Source organism: Malania oleifera, chromosome 1, assembly GCF_029873635.1.
Source record: "Malania oleifera isolate guangnan ecotype guangnan chromosome 1, ASM2987363v1, whole genome shotgun sequence".
NCBI lineage: Eukaryota > Viridiplantae > Streptophyta > Magnoliopsida > Santalales > Ximeniaceae > Malania > Malania oleifera.
In genome coordinates this window covers 131,781,115-131,797,603 of record NC_080417.1, presented here as the reverse complement: position 1 = coordinate 131,797,603, position 16,489 = coordinate 131,781,115, and positions in this window count along the sequence as shown.

Here is a 16,489-nt window from a genome sequence, read left to right as displayed (position 1 = left end):
TTAAAATCGATTAGATAAAATGGAGAAATACTTCAAATGTGTTGTGTGATCATAAAATATCTTTAAAATTATAATGGAAGATCTAGAATGACTGTAAAACCAGTTATACTATATGGATCAAAATGTTGGATAACTAAAAAACAACACATCCAAAAAGTAAAATTTGTTGAGATGAGAATATTAAGATAGATGAGTGGTGTCAATAACACTAGTAGATTTTGATACCTTAGATCTATTATGTAAGTTAAAGGAGAAGATGTAATGCATAGAGTTAAAGTCGATTGGATAAAATGGAGAAATGCTTCAAATGTGTTGTGTGATCATAAAATATCTTTAAAATTTAAATAGAAGATCTAGAACGACTGTAGGATCAGTTATGTTATATGGATCAAAATGTTGGATGACTAAGAAACAACACATCCAAAAAGTAAAATTTGTCGAGATGAGAATATTAAGATAGATGAGTGGTATCAATAACACTAGTAGATTTTGATACCTTAAATCTATTATGTAAGCTGAAGGAGAAATTAAAGAAGATGTAGTGCATAGAGTTAAAATCGATTGGATAAAATGAAGAAATGCTTCAAATGTGTTGCATGATCATAAAATATCTTTAAAATTAAAATGGAAGATCTAGAACGATTGTAAGACCAGTTATGTCATATGGATCAAAATGTTGGATGATTAAGAAACAACACATCCAAAAAGTAAAATTTATTGAGATGAGAATATTAAGATAGATGAGTGGTTTAGTGTTAAAAGATAAATTAAGGAATTAAGGAATGAACATATTTGTTGGCCCTAGAGTCAAGTCTAGAGGGGGGGTGAATAGGCTCTTTTGCATTTTTTTCATTTTTTCTGTACAAAATATATATCTTGACAAGATACAAGCTAGGCAATTATATCACAATATATAAAATATAAATCATGCACAAGAAATAAATAAAAGAGTAGGAAATAAAAACTCGACAAACAATTTTAACGTGGTTCAACCTCTTGCCTACGTGCACGCCTTGAGACACACTTAAGGATTCCGCAATCCACTATCAACCTCCTTCACCGGCAGAGAAGTCTTTACACGTTGCTCACCCAAGTCTTTCCGTAAGGTTCACTAAGAACACTTGCAATCCGGTTCACTAAAAACCTTCACACGGAAACCAATCCCTGTTGCTCACAAAAAGCCCAAACAAGGGAACCAATCCCTTTAACCCTTGGTTCACAAAGAACCCTTACAAAAAGAAAATGAAATACAAACAAAGCTCCTTAAATGAGCAAAAATTTAATACACCAAAAACCTCACACAAATCTCTCAAATAATGAATCAACACAAGATTAGAGAACAAGAGAGATTTTGAGCATTTGAGATGATGAACTAAATGCAAAGAGCTTGTGAATGATAATCTAAAGATGTTAATAACTAAAATCAATCCTTAAATAAGTATTTGGGCTTGTATATATAGGCAAATTGATCAACTAGCCATTATATGAACCGTTAGGCATTTAAAACAATTAAATATTTTAAAAACTAGCCATCTTTCGCTCATTGAATTTTGGGTCCTAACACAAACTATTGACGGTTTTCCCAAACCGTCGACAATTTCCTCAAGCAAAAAATCATTCAGCTTTTTGCCTGAAACCGTCGATGCACCTGGTCAAACCGTTGACGGTTTGCCCTATTTGTTCATTATCTAAACCTTATCAACTATGAAAATCTTCAACATGAAAGTTGTAGAATTTTTTCTTAACTTTCCGCAGATACCAATATCGCCCCTTTTGGAGTTTTCTAGCAAAAGTTATGCTCCAAATACTAAAGGGTGTTTCAAGAAATTCGAGAGAGGAATTTGAGTGGTGCATAAATGAGGCTTTATGTAAGAACCCGAACCGTGATAGGTGGGTTTAATTAATTAATAGAGGGGCAAGATGGTAATTAAATAGGCTTCGTCTACGAAGCCAGAGTTCGTCGACGAAGGCCTTACATTTCTCGTCGACGAGGTGCAGTGGCTTGTCGACGAGGAGAAGGCGAGGGGTTTCGGAAAATTGAAAATCCCAGGCTCGTCGACGAGGTCATCGTCTCGTCCACGAGCTGTCTACGTGGTCTCATCAATGAGGACACTATTCATTGACAAGAAGTGGTCGAGTCAAAGGGCTATAAATAAATATTTAAGTTACTTCTCAGCTAAGAAATCTCATTTTCTCTCTCTATCTCTCTAGAAACTTAACCCACTCTCCATCTCTCTAGATTTCTTCACTATTCTTCGTGGGAATCATTGATCCAGAGTTATCATGAGAATCGTGGAAGGATTCTCTACACTATCTTTGGATCGGATCTTTGTTTCAGGTGTTTTCAGGTTTTAGCCTAAAATCGAGGTAAGACTCGATTTTCATTTTTGTTCCAATAGTTTTGTAGAGAATGAAGTCGTGAGTATATTCTGTACTGTACATTGTAGGTTTTGGAACTCGGTTCGCTGTTTAGGGACCTTGGAGTTCGAAATTTACCATTTGGGGAAAGGTAAGGGGATTCAGTTTATGTTGGTTATTTTTGAAATCAGACTCGGTGGAGCTGTGGTCCACGGTCCTGTGTGCATTTTGGTTACTCATTTGGGGGGATCTAAGGGGTAAAACTATGGGTTTTTCATGATTACAGTTTTGGGAAAAAGGGGGTATTGGGTTGCATCCCTGGTTTTGTTGGAAAAATCGTATGTATATGATGATTTATACTATGTAATAGGGATGGTTGTGCCTTGACTTTATTTAAGCTATATATGTTTGGAAAACCATGATTTTAGATTGTCAAATGGGTGTGGTATGTTTGGTTATATGAGCATGCGTAGTTATGTTTTGTGGAATGCAATTGGAACTGGGTTCTGAGTTGTTCCATGTACTGAGTGTCTGGCTCTATATCCGTGGGTGTATGAAATCACTAGGTGTCACGAGCTAAGCTTGTTCAGGGCATTATGCTTGCCTATGACCACTTATCTCGTGTGCTTGGGATGGGTTTCCATCATGTAAATACTAATGTAGGGTTATTTTCTGCTAGTAGAGTCTTTGTAAGCCAAATAAGGCAGTATGACTCCTCGATCACTTTGATGTTTCCTAGTGCCAGGATGATAATTACATAAAAACCTCTTTAGGGGAGGGTGAGTGTTCATCAGTCATTGTAAAACTCACTAGCAATTATCAACGTGCTTAGCCTACTTGCCTCCCTCGCTAAGTACAACATGTCAACAAAGGATTTGTTAATGAATTACGTTTGCTTCAATGTTTACTACTTGGTTGCCACGACTTTCATGAATTGATTACTATTTCCGCTGTTATTTGAATGAATGTTAATGAAAGTGCTTCGTGGATGAATGTTGTTAAACAATAGGCTGGCTAGTTAAGCAAGAGTGCTTTAGCTAGCGCCGCACAGCCCTTCACAATGGTGTGAAAAGAGTCGGACCATGAGACTAGGTCATGTTTGGCAAAAGTGTCCTGCTCTATATCCGAGGGTGTGAGCCTTACCGGCTGATCACCGAAGGGTGTGGATCCACCAGTTTGTGCCGGTACGATGCCATAGGAATCTGGGACTAGCCATGTGCCAGTGGCACCGGGTAAAACGGGTCAGCCAGGCCGACACTGGGTATTGCGGGCTAGCTATGGGCCGAAGGGTGTGATGACACCGGGTTGCTTGATCATGTGTGTGTGTGCTTGTGTGCACTATGTTGAAACTAATACTGGAACCTGCATTTAACTGTGTATGTTTTTCTGTCATGATAACACTTGAATGTCACACACCGATATAACCTGTTTTCTTCCTTACTGAGAGGTGTCTCACCCCTACTGTACGTACATATTTTTCAAGTCCTTCGAGTAACCTGAACTAACGTCCTTGTGTAGGAGCATAGTGGTCGGTGTACAGCCGACGGTACTTGGGGAAGTATTAGGACTGTGCCGTATTGTCTTTTGTGGTTTTGGGTTGACACCCAGGTTGTGTTTTGTTCTATGGACCTAGATTTTCTTTTTGTATAGACTCTAGTATGGTACCATGTATGTATAGAATGACCTTTTTCCGCTGCATATTTTCTGTTGTGTATAAATGTGTATAGGGTGCCTAGGAACCCCACGAGGTCGGACCCTCATTTATTGTACTGTATCTTTGGATAATTTATTAGATATAGGGACAGGTTAGATTACATTTTCACCCCTGGGTCCCATTTCCGGGTTCGGGGCGTGACATTTTAAACTAAACCAAGACCAAGTCTTTAAAAGATTATAACACTAATATGATTTAAAACTTGTCTCATATAAAAATATATTTGAGTAAAATATATTTTTATAAAACTCTTATTTTGACTTTGAAAACTCATAAGTAATGAACTTATGACTCGGTGATACCCTATGTACTCTTACAAACTAGTATGCACATGCAATTTGCTCAACTCTTACTAAATAAACTTGCTCGAATTAAAACCACAAGATTTACAATAAACACTACCTCAAACACTCCCCATTATACATATGACTTTACATTTGCTTTGATGGTTATGCTTGAGTCCTTTCGAGTGATTGTCCACTTTGATCTTTCCTTCTTGAATTGACCACTCGATCTTTGCATATAAGAATGTTCGCTTGATCTTTGCACTAAAACTCGTATCTGTGTGATTTCACCACTTATACTTGCCACAGTTTAGTACGATTAGTTTAACTTGGAACCACTAATGTGTTGTTATTATCAAAATATGACAATTAGGATCATATAGTCACTCAGGCTAACAATATTTGTGGTAAGTTAGGCATAACTGTAACGACCCAAAAAATATTCATATTCAAATATTAAAAAGATATGAAAATAGATACAGAAACAAAAGGAGGTCGTAGATTTCGTCGACGAATGTGGAGCGTTCGTCGATGATATTGCATTTTGAAGATAATATTAAATAAAAATAATTTCAAAAAAATTGCCAAATTTCGTCGATGAACACAGGGTCTCGTCGACGAAGGTCTTCAAAATTTCATCAATGAACACAAGACTTCGTCGACGAGAAAATACCGAGAGGGGTTCTGAGACAGCTTGAATTTCGTCGACGAATACAGGGTCTCGTCGACGAAATTTGTGAAGGACTCGTCGACGAATACAGGGTCTCATCAACGAAATCCCCTATTTATATATACGAGAGTCCGGGAATAAATTCATTTTTAAGAAATCTCTCTCTCCTCTCTCTCTCTCTCTCTCTCTCTCTCTCTCTCTCTCTCTCTCTCTCTCGTACAACTCTCTCTCCCTTCTCTTTTCGTTTTTGGCCCCACCAGTCGCCGGATCGACGATCCGAAGCTACCACGACGCTCCTGGCGGAGTTCTCTACAAGTTTGCCAGAGTGGATCGTCGAGAAAACGAAGTTGGATTTCATCCCAAATTCAGGGTAAGGTCTTTTATTGAGTTTTTGACTTTCTGACAGTTATAGGAAATGATGTAGACTAAGAAATACTGATGTTTTGTTCTACGACATTGTGTTTTCAGGATGTTGGGTTAGGAATCCTGCCGATATACAGCCAAATTTTTATAGGGGCTTTTCAAAGTTTAGGTAAGGGAAATATGTTATGTTAAGAGTTTTAATAGAGTTAATAGAGATTTTATAAGCGTATTTTTATGTCAGTCTATTATACAGTTTTTATAGAAAATGAGCATAAATGTTTGTGTGGCCTAAGTAGACTTTCATGTGAAGAATGAATTTATACAGTTGTTATGAAACATCATACTATACTAAATACAAAGATATAGATAATATATACATTTGATATGGTTTTCCAGCATATGAGATTATACAGAGATAGATTTATATTTGCAGAGAAATGTACATGCATATACAGTTTTTATATGAATAGTTCAGGAAACATATATATATATATATATATATATATATATATATACATATATACAGATACATGTATACAGTATTATTCATATCAGTATTTATACCACAGCTTCATACAGAATTTGTTATGTCATGTTTCCTATTACCGTAATATACAGACAGAAATACAGAGGTAGCATCAAGATGTTACAGATGCAGTATACAGTTTTACAGTATGTATATATAGTACATAAAGACAGCATTACGGTAATTTTGGAAACATGATGAAAACAGTAAAAGAGTATATATGTATATATGTATATAGTAACAGATCCCTGAGGAAAGGTACACAGACAGATATAGATTACAGAGCACGGTACCGTTGCTAGATATAGATAGAGTGCAACTACATAGCTCAGATAGTATGTGGGTACCGTCAGCCGTGCTCAGAGAGTATGCAGCTCCCTAGTACACTGGGTTTAGGGGGCCGATTTGATGAGGTAGTAGCCAGTCCCAAGCTTAGGAGAGGATGCAGTTTGGCCGAGCTAAGGTAATGTAGAGTATGATGACCTATTTGGAGGGCCGACTAGATAGAGTCCCGCCTACGGGCCGCACAACCCTGTCATGAGGGGTCAAATCATGAGGTACAGAGTCTCAGGGAATAAGTACAATTATATCTATATGTATACAGTTTTACAGTATATGATGAGTATAGTATGATATTACCAGTATGAATAGTAGAAAAATAGACGATACAATATGTTTTAAATTGTGAAAGAAAGGTTTTACAGATGATTTATTACATTGCAGTTCAATTATTATTTTTAAAAAAGTATCCTTAACTTAGTTCCCACACACTAGTGATAGCATATTTCCACTTACTGAGTGTTGACTCACCCTATTACTCTAACATTTTTTAGGTGAGCCAGTAAGGCGAGCAGATCAGGCTCGTGAGTAGAGTGTAGCTCAGATCACCCTGGTTATAGGGTGAGTTTTTGTTAGAGTTGTATATCTTTTTAAGTAGATGATATTGGAGGGGCATTTTGTATGGTCTGTATATTCTGGAATCTGGTATTGTACAATTTATGTATAAATGGTTTTATTCATGTTTCCGTTGTGTAGGAATGTTTATTGCATATGTTAAAAAAAATGATGAAAAATGATAAGAATTTTGAGGTCGTTACAATTTGGTATCAGAGCCTAGGTTGCTAGGTTCTGTAGACTCTAGAGTGTAGCGGGAAACAATACCAGAATATAGGGAAAAGATTTGAGGTTTTATTCTGTGAGCTAGATACAGGACTTCGTGATTGTTTCTGTGTTTTTCCTGAGGTGACGATTTCAGGAAAACCATAGTAAATTGTCGACGAGTCATGTGTTTAGGTTGCAGGAGTGGATTTTGGGATTAGGAACAGGAGGGATAGTTAATAGAGGTTTTGGAGTTTTAGTTGAATAAGTTGAGTCCATAGGAAGATAGAATTTTGAAACGGTGTTCTATGTGTTTGCAGGATGGACGTAGGGGACAATAGTGCTCACGCTAGTGGGAATGATGGAGCAGGTCCTTCTAGCGCAGTTGGAGGGGATTCAGATGTTGTGCTACGCAGTGTAGCTCAGCAAGTTATGGCTGAGATAGCGCGGAGCTCTAGAGAGCAGGGAGGTCCATCCTCAGCTCAGGGATGTACCATAAAGAAATTCATGAAGATGAATCTGTCGTCTTTTCTGGAGCGATTGATCCTGCAGTTGTAGAGAACTGGGTGCAGGAGATAGAGAAGATTCTGACAGTACTTCACTGCACAAACGAGTAGAGAGTTATGTACGCTACATATAGGCTGGCATGGGAGGCTGAGAGATGGTGGACAACCACCAGGTTGTTGGAGGAGCAGAGAGCTATACCGGTGCAGATGACCTGGGCCCGATTCAGGGACATGTTCTTTGATCGATATTATCCTACTTCGGTCAGAGAGGCTCGAGTACAAGAGTTTTTGAGTCTGTCCTAGGGGTCGTTGACTGTCCCACAGTATGTGGCGAGATTTATTAAGCTCTCTCGCTTTTGCCCTTATATTGTCCCAGATGAAGCAAAGAAGGCTAGAATGTTTGAGAGAAATTTGAGGCGGGATATTTACAGGCAGGTGGCGGTACTGAGGATCCAGGATTTCTCAGATTTGGTTGACAAGGCCACTATCGCGGAGGAGAGTCTATCTGGAGAGATGGAGGCACAAAGTCAGAAGAAGAGGGCTGCGCCCTCGAGTTATCAGGCGGGTCCCAGCCGAGGCCCTTGGAGAGGAGGTAGATCTGGTGGAGGCCAGAGACAGATGGTAGAGCACAGAGGATTCCAGAGCAGTCAGCCTCCCGCCACTTGTGCCAGGTGTGGCCGAAGATACCCGGGTGAATGTCGATTTGGGGAGAATGTTTGCTATCGTTGTGGGAGACCCGGTCACATAGCACGAGCATGTTAGATGTCATCGGGTTATGCACAGGCTCCCAGACCATTTCGGGGTGGATATCAGGCGCCCCGCAGTGGTCAGCAGAGGAACATTGCACCGGCGAGGGTTTATGCGTTGACACTAGGAGACACTGAGACAGCTGGGGACGTTGTCACAGGTACTCTTACTGCTTTACCATATAGAATGATTGTCTTGTTTGATACAGGTGCCACCCACTCTTTCATATTGGCGGGGTATGTGAGAATAGCTGGAATAGAGACACAACCGTTAGATATAGAATTGTCTGTGGGCACGCCGATGGGATCTGTGATTAGATGCAGGAGAGTACTTCGGAATTTTCTAGTAAGTATTTAGGAGAGAGTGCTATTAGCTGATCTTGTGGTCCTGGAAATGCAGGGGTTTGATGTGATATTGGGCATGGATTGGTTAGCCATTTATCATACTAGCATAGACTGCCATCAGAAAGAAGTAATTTTCAGACCCCTGGGTGAAACCGAATTTAGATTTACGGGTTCGTGTATGCGTGCTTCGCCACAGCTGGTGTCGGCTATTCAGGCGAGGAGATTGTTACAGGACGGTTGCTAGGGGTATGTAGCATGCATAAAAGAGTTTCCAAAAGAAGAGTTGAGACAAGATGACATACCAATAGTAAGAGAATTCCCAGATGTATTCCCAGAAGAATTGCCTGGTTTACCACCGGATCATGAGATTGAGTTTACTATAGATTTGTTGCCGGGGTCTGCACCAGTATCTAAAGCACCGTATCGTATGGCACCAGTTGAGTTGAAAGAACTGAAAGATCAGCTACAGGAGTTACTGGATAAGGGTTTTATTAGGCCTAGTGTGTCGCCTTGGGGTGCGCCAGTATTGTTCGTGAAAAAGAAAGATGAAACCATGAGATTATGCATTAATTATAGGAAGATAAACAAATTGACAGTCAAGAATAAATATCCTCTCCCTAGGATCGATGATTTATTTGATCAACTCCAGGGGACCCAGGTTTATTCTAAGATTGAGCTGCGGTCAGGTTACCATCAAGTGAAAGTCAAGGCAGAGGACATTTCGAAGACTACTTTTTGTACCCGGTATGGGCATTACGAGTTCTTAGTGATGCCATTTGGGTTGACTAATGCACCAACGGTTTTTATGGATTTGATGAATCAGGTATTCCACCAGTATTTGGACCAGTTTGTGGTTGTGTTCATTAATGATATACTGATCTACTCGAGGAGTTCTGAGGAGCACGAGCATCATTTGAGGCTAGTGTTGCAGGTATTGAGAGAAAGGAAATTATATGCAAAGTTCAAAAAATGTGAGTTCTGGTTAAGGCAGGTTACTTTTCTCGGTCATGTGATCTCAGAAGCAAGAATATCAGTTGATCCAAGCAAGTTAGAGGCAGTGGTGAATTGGGGGAGGCCGGGAAATGTTCAGGAAGTCAAGAGTTTTTTGGGGTTGGCAGGTTATTACCGACGCTTTGTGGAGGGTTTTTCCAGGCTATCAGGTCCATTGACACGACTTACGAGGAAAAATGTGAAATTTGAATGGACTAATGACTGCGAGCAAAGTTTTCAAGAGTTAAAGCAGCGGTTAGTTTCAGCCCCAGTACTAGCTATTCCATTAGGAGAGGATGGTTATGTGACATACAGTGATGCTTCTTTGAAGGGTCTTGGGTGTGTGTTGATGCAGCACAGTAGGGTTATTGCATATGCGTCTAGGCAGCTTAAAGAATATGAGAAGAATTATCCTGTCCATGAGTTAGAGCTTGCTGCAGTAGTTTATGCTCTTAAAATCTGGAGGCATTATTTATATGGTGGGAAATGCGAGATTTTCACGGACCATAAAAGCCTGAAATATTTCTTCACTCAAAAAGAATTAAATATGAGACAAAGAAGGTGGCTAGAGTTTATTAAAGACTATGACTACACGATTAGCTACCACCCAGGAAAAGCGAACGTAGTGACAGATGCTTTGAGCAGGAAATCAGGGGGATCCGTGCTGGCAGCTATGGAGATTCAGCACTCGATTTTGATGGATTTGGAGAGGCTTAGTATTGAATTGGTGGAGGAGAGTCCTCAGGCAGTTATTGCCAGCCTAGTGATTCAGCCTACACTATACGAGAGGATTAAAGCAGCCCAGGGTGATAACGCAGAGTTGGCAAAGGTGATGGCTAGAGTGCGGGATGGTCAGGCTGAGGAGTTCAGCATATCAGATGATGGAGCTCTGCGATTTCGTACTAGGCTATGTGTTCCTGCAGATACTGAGATCAGGAGGACTATACTGGAGGAGGCTCACAGATCCCTATACACGATCAATCCCGGCAGTACTAAAATATACAGGGATCTGTGATAGTATTTCTGGTGGAGTGGAATGAAAAGGGAGATAGCTGAATTTGTTCAGCAGTGTTTGACGTGCCAGCAGGTTAAAGCTGAGCACCAGAGACCAGAAGGACAATGGCAGCCGTTGTTTATTCCGGAGTGGAAGTGGGACCACGTTTCGATGGATTTTGTTACAGGGTTACCACCGGTGCGACAGGGATTGAATGCAATTTGGGTAGTTGTTGATCGTTTGACGAAGACTGCTCATTTCATCCCTATTAAAATTGGTTATTCCATGGACAGACTGGCAGAAATATATGTTCAAGAGATAGTTCGTATTCATGGAGTACCAGTATCCATAGTCTCAGACCAAGATCCTCGGTTTACTTCACGATTCTGGAAAAGTTTTCAGGAGGCTATGGGTACGCACCTAGCTTTTAGCACTGCTTTCCATCCCCAGACTGATGGTCAGACGGAGAGGACCATTCAGATATTAAAAGATATGCTTCGTGCTTGTGTACTTGATTTTGGGGGCAACTGGATATAGTTTATGTCGTTGGTTGAGTTCGCTTACAATAATAGCTATCAGGCTAGTATCGGCATGGCTCCATACGAAGCATTGTATGGCAGGAGATGTCGTTCTCCTCTTTTTTGGGATGAGGTAGGTGAAAGGCGAGTTTTGGGTCCAGATATAGTACAATAGGCGTCCAACAAAGTCCGGTTAATTAGAGAAAGAATCAAAACAGCATAGAGTCGGCAGAAAAGTTATGCAGGCACTCGCCGCAGAGAATTGGAATTTGATGTGGGAGATCGAGTATTTTTTAAGAAAGCTCCTCTGAAGGGAGTTATGAGGTTTGGAAAGAAGGGCAAGTTGAGCCCTAGGTTTATTGGCCCTTTTGAGATACTTGAGAGAATAGGGTCAGTTGCCTATAGGCTAGCTTTGCCGCCAGCTTTGGCTCGTATTCATGACGTGTTTCATGTTGCCATGTTACGGAAATATGTCCCAGACCCATCCCACATCATTAGCTATGCAGAGATAGAACTCAAGGATTCTTTGGCATATGAAGAGGTATCGGTACAGATTTTGGACAGAAAGGTTCAGACTTTCCGCACTAAAGAAATACAGTTAGATAAAGTTTTGTGAAAAAATCATGCTATAGAGAAAGCTTCTTGGGAGCTTGAGGAGCAGATTAGACATAGATACCTACAGTTATTCCCAGAGGTATAGAGGTACTCAAGTAAAGTATAATAGTTAGAGAGATTTCCTTTTTGCAGGTACATGTATAAGATTTTAGCTAGTAGATAGTTTTTAATTTTATATGTGTAATCTCCCAGAACATAATATGTAACCACGGTATTCCTCCACCACAAGTGAGGGCAGGTAATAAAATAAGTAGACCCTTTTCTTCTATGGAATGATAAAGCATATTGGCAGGGATACAGATAGTAAATTTCGAGGATGAAATTTTGTAAGGAGGGGAGAATGTAATGACCCAGAAAATATTCATATTCAAATATTAAAGAGAGGAAAAAAGATACAGAAACAGAAGGAGGCCGTAGACTTCGTCGACAAAGGTCTTCAGAATTTCGTCAACGAACGCAAGGCTTCATCGATAAGAAAATACCGAGAGGGGTTCTGAGGCAGCCTGAATTTCGTCGACGAATATAGGGTCTCGTCGACGAAATTTGTGAAGGACTCGTCGACGAATACAGGGTCTCGTCGATGAAATCCCCTATCTATATATACGAGAGTCGGGGAATAAATTCATTTTTAAGAAATCTCTCTCTCTCTCTACGACTCTCTCTCCCTTCTCTCTTCGTTTTCGGCTCCACCAGTTGCCGGATCGACGATCTGAAGCTACCACGACGCTCCTGACGGAGTTCTCTACAAGTTTGCCGGAGCGGATCGTCGAGAAAACGAAGTTGGATTTCATCCCAAATTCAGAGTAAGGTCTTTTATTGAGTTTTTGACTTTCTGACAGTTATAGGAAATGATGTAGATTAAGAAATACTGATGTTTTGTTCTGGGACATTGTGTTTTCAGGATGTTGGGTTAGGAATCCTACCGATATACAGCCAGATTTTTATAGGGGCTTTTCAAAATTGAGGTAAGGGAAATATGCTATGCTAAGAGTTTTAATAGAGTTAATAGAGATTTTATAAGCGTATTTTTATGTCAGTCTATTATACAGTTTTTATAGAAAATGAGCATAAATGTTTGTGTGACCTAAGTAGACTTTCATGTGAAGAATGAATTTATACAGTTGTTATGAAACATCATACTATACTAAATACAAAGATATAGATAGTATACACATTTGATATGGTTTTCCAGCATATGAGATTATATAGAGATAGATTTATATTCGCAGAGAAATGTACATACATATACAGTTTTTATATGAATAGTTCAGGAAACAGATATATATATATATATATATATATATATATATATATGTATAGATACATGCATACAATATTATTCAGATCAGTATTTATACCACAGCTTTATACAGAATTTGTTATGCCATGTTTCCTATTACCGTAATATACAGACAGAAATACAGAGGTAGCATCAAGATGTTACAGATGCAGTATGCAGTTTTACAGTATATATATATAGTGCATAAAGACAGCGTTACGGTAATTTTGGAAATATGATGAAAACAGTAAAAGAGTATATATGTATATATGTATATAGTAACTGATCCTTGAGGAAAGGTACACAGATAGATACAGATTACAGAGCACGGTACCGTTGTTAGATACAGATAGAGTGCAACCACATAACTCAGATAGTATATGGGTACCGTCAGCCGTGCTCGGAAAGTATGCAGCTCCCCAGTACACTGGGTTTAGGGGGCCGGTTTGACAAGGTAGTAGCCAGTCCCGAGCTTAGGAGAGGATGAAGTTTGGCCGGGCTGAGGTAGTGTAGAGTATGATGACCTATCTGGAGGGCCGACCAGATAAAGTCCTGCCTACGGGCCGCACAATCCTGTCATGAGGGGTCAAATCATGACGTACAGAGTCCTAGGGAATAAGTACAGTTATATCTATATGTATACAGTTTTACAGTATATGATGAGTATAGTATGATATTACCAGTATGAATAGTAGAAAAACAGACGATACAATATGTTTTACATTGTGAAAGAAAGATATGTTTTACAGATGATTTATTACATTGCAGTTCAGTTATTATTTTTAAAAAAGTATCCTTAACTTAGTTGTCACACACTAGTGATAGCATATTTCCACTTACTGAGCGTCGACTCACCCCATTACTCTAACATTTTTCAGGTGAGCCAGTAAGGTGAGCAGATCAGGCTCGCGAATAGAGTGTAGCTCAAATCACCCTAGTTATAGGGTGAGTTTTTGTCAGAGTTGTATATCTTTTTGAGTAAATGATACTGGAGGGGCATTTTGTATGGTCTGTATATTCTGGAATATGGTATTGTACAGTTTATGTATAAATGGTTTGATTCGTGTTTCCGCTGCGTAGGAATGTTTATTGCATATGTTAAAAAAAAATGATGAAAAATGATAAGAATTTTGAGGTCGTTACAATAACTCCTGTAGAAGACGAGATAAGTGAGAGACAACTTAGGTGGTTTGGGTACCTACAATATATGCCAGTGAGGAAAACTAAATTAATTACAGTGAGGAACAGTAGAAGGGTCAAAAGTAAACATAAAATAACTTGAAATGAAATAGTGAGTAAGGATTTAATGACCTTGAATTTGTCGGAGAAAATTGTCGATGATCATATAAATTGGCAAAAAAGGACTCATGTATTTGACTCCATCTAGTAGGACTTAAGGTTTGATTTGTTATTGTCGTAGAAAAGTATACTTTCCAAAAAAAAAATTCCCTTCAAATGAAACATTGATAAATCAGTTTATATAAGTGTTGCCAATCATATGTTTGTATTCTTTCTATTGTTTCTGCATTGCTTATGTGTATGAAATCATAATTAACATGCAATTTCAAACATTTTTGTGTTCTTTTCATACAAAAAATAATAATATATTAACATGCACCCATGCATATATTATGATCCTGATCAGGTGACTTTAAGGAGACCTAAAGTTTTCCTCATATATTAGAATGTTTTATGTTTTAATTTTGTGAAATGTTTTGTGTTTATGAATTCAAATGGTTTAAAGTAGACAATATATTTGATCAGAATTGATATGAAGCTATTACATTTAGAGTTTATTTGGATTAAGGATTTTAATAGGAGAAAGGAAAGTAAAGAAAAATAAGGCAGAAACTCATTTTCAATTGTATTTTCCTTCTGTATTAAATATTATTTAAAATAAAAATTTATTTTAATATGATTAAAATTATGAAAGAGCAAATATTACTAATGTATAAAATCTAAATTTTGTTCATAGTTTGTATATTCTTTAATTTTCTTTCTCACTTTTTTTGATAACCAAACATGAAAATAAATTCCTTAGTATATTCCTTTTCTTTGCTTAATATATTTTTCAAGGTCCAAATGGACTTTAGTATCGACTCTATCAAGATTACCCTTAAGAGATTGCTATGGGAACAAATCGTATGCAAAGGTGTAAATCATTCTGACAAAAAATTAAAACTGTTGCACTACAATACACATGTATCCAAAATTTGCAATTTTATTTTATTTTTTTCTCAAAAAATAAAATAAAATAAAATGTTGATTGGATGAGCCTTAGCCATCCACATGCTTAACCCTTTTCTCCAAATTCATAGTACAATATCCTCCACATCAATCTCCCCTTCATTTTACTCAACTCATATCTCCTCCAATTTGGTGTTCTTTGACTTCAGACTTTCTAAAATATTTTTACTTTCAAAAACAAGAATTAAAATATTTACAATAATTAAAAAATCATACTAAAAATTGCGATGATGGTCATACATTCTTCCCCTCTTATGCACATGTTTCATGACATTCTTGTGGTGCAGTGGTCCAACTTCAAAGAACACCCATCCAGTTTGGAAAATTTTTATTTGGCAAAATGCCAAAAAGTCTGAGGGATGAAGACAAATTGCAAACAGCCAAACTGGACAAACTCATTTATTTCACCAGCTGGGGAAACAGTGAAAACATAATGCTATTGCAGAAATCAGAAATAGAATTATTAGTCAAGTCATATATCAATGCGATGCCATAGGCGTAGGAAGCGCTGCTGCTGCTGACTCCTTCCTGGGTCTGGCGCTCTGGTTTCGTTTTGTCAGAGTTTGATTTTCATTTTTCTTACCAAAACAAGGCCTAATCTTTGACCATAAACCAAACTTTCCCTGTGCTCCAAGCTTGAGTTTTAGTAGTAAAATTAGGGCACCTAACTCTTTTCCAAAATAAAATTTGAGTAGTAAGGCTTGGGTATTTGCAAGCCTAAATGCCATCTTGAGCTTAGCTTGACCCTCCTAATGGAAAAAAGAGATTTCCCAAAAAAAAACCACTAATTTACAACACTATACAAGTTATTTAGCCTCTTTTCTATCCGCAGCAAGCAATTGTTTGTTTATAAGAATAGAGAGGAATGAGAAATAAATATAATAAACATAGTAAAGAAAATTAAGAATTTAAAAATATCACTTCTATGAAAGCTTGTGTTATTCCATTTGAATGTAATAAAATAAGAATATACATTCTAGTTTAAGAACCGCCATTCTTTGTATAGTACTAACAAACTCAAAAAAATTTGTATGTTCATTTGCTATGATTACAAGATGACCAACACATCTTTTCTAAGCTAGCAAATCTCTTTTAAGAGTAGAAATTTTGTGAACCAAACGAACCTGAGAGCTAACTTTTTAAAGTTAAAAAGTTAGCTTACCAAACATTTGTAGTTTGTACCTAACTTTACTTTGGGGGAAAAAAATTATCTAGAGAGAGAGAGAGAGGGCGAGA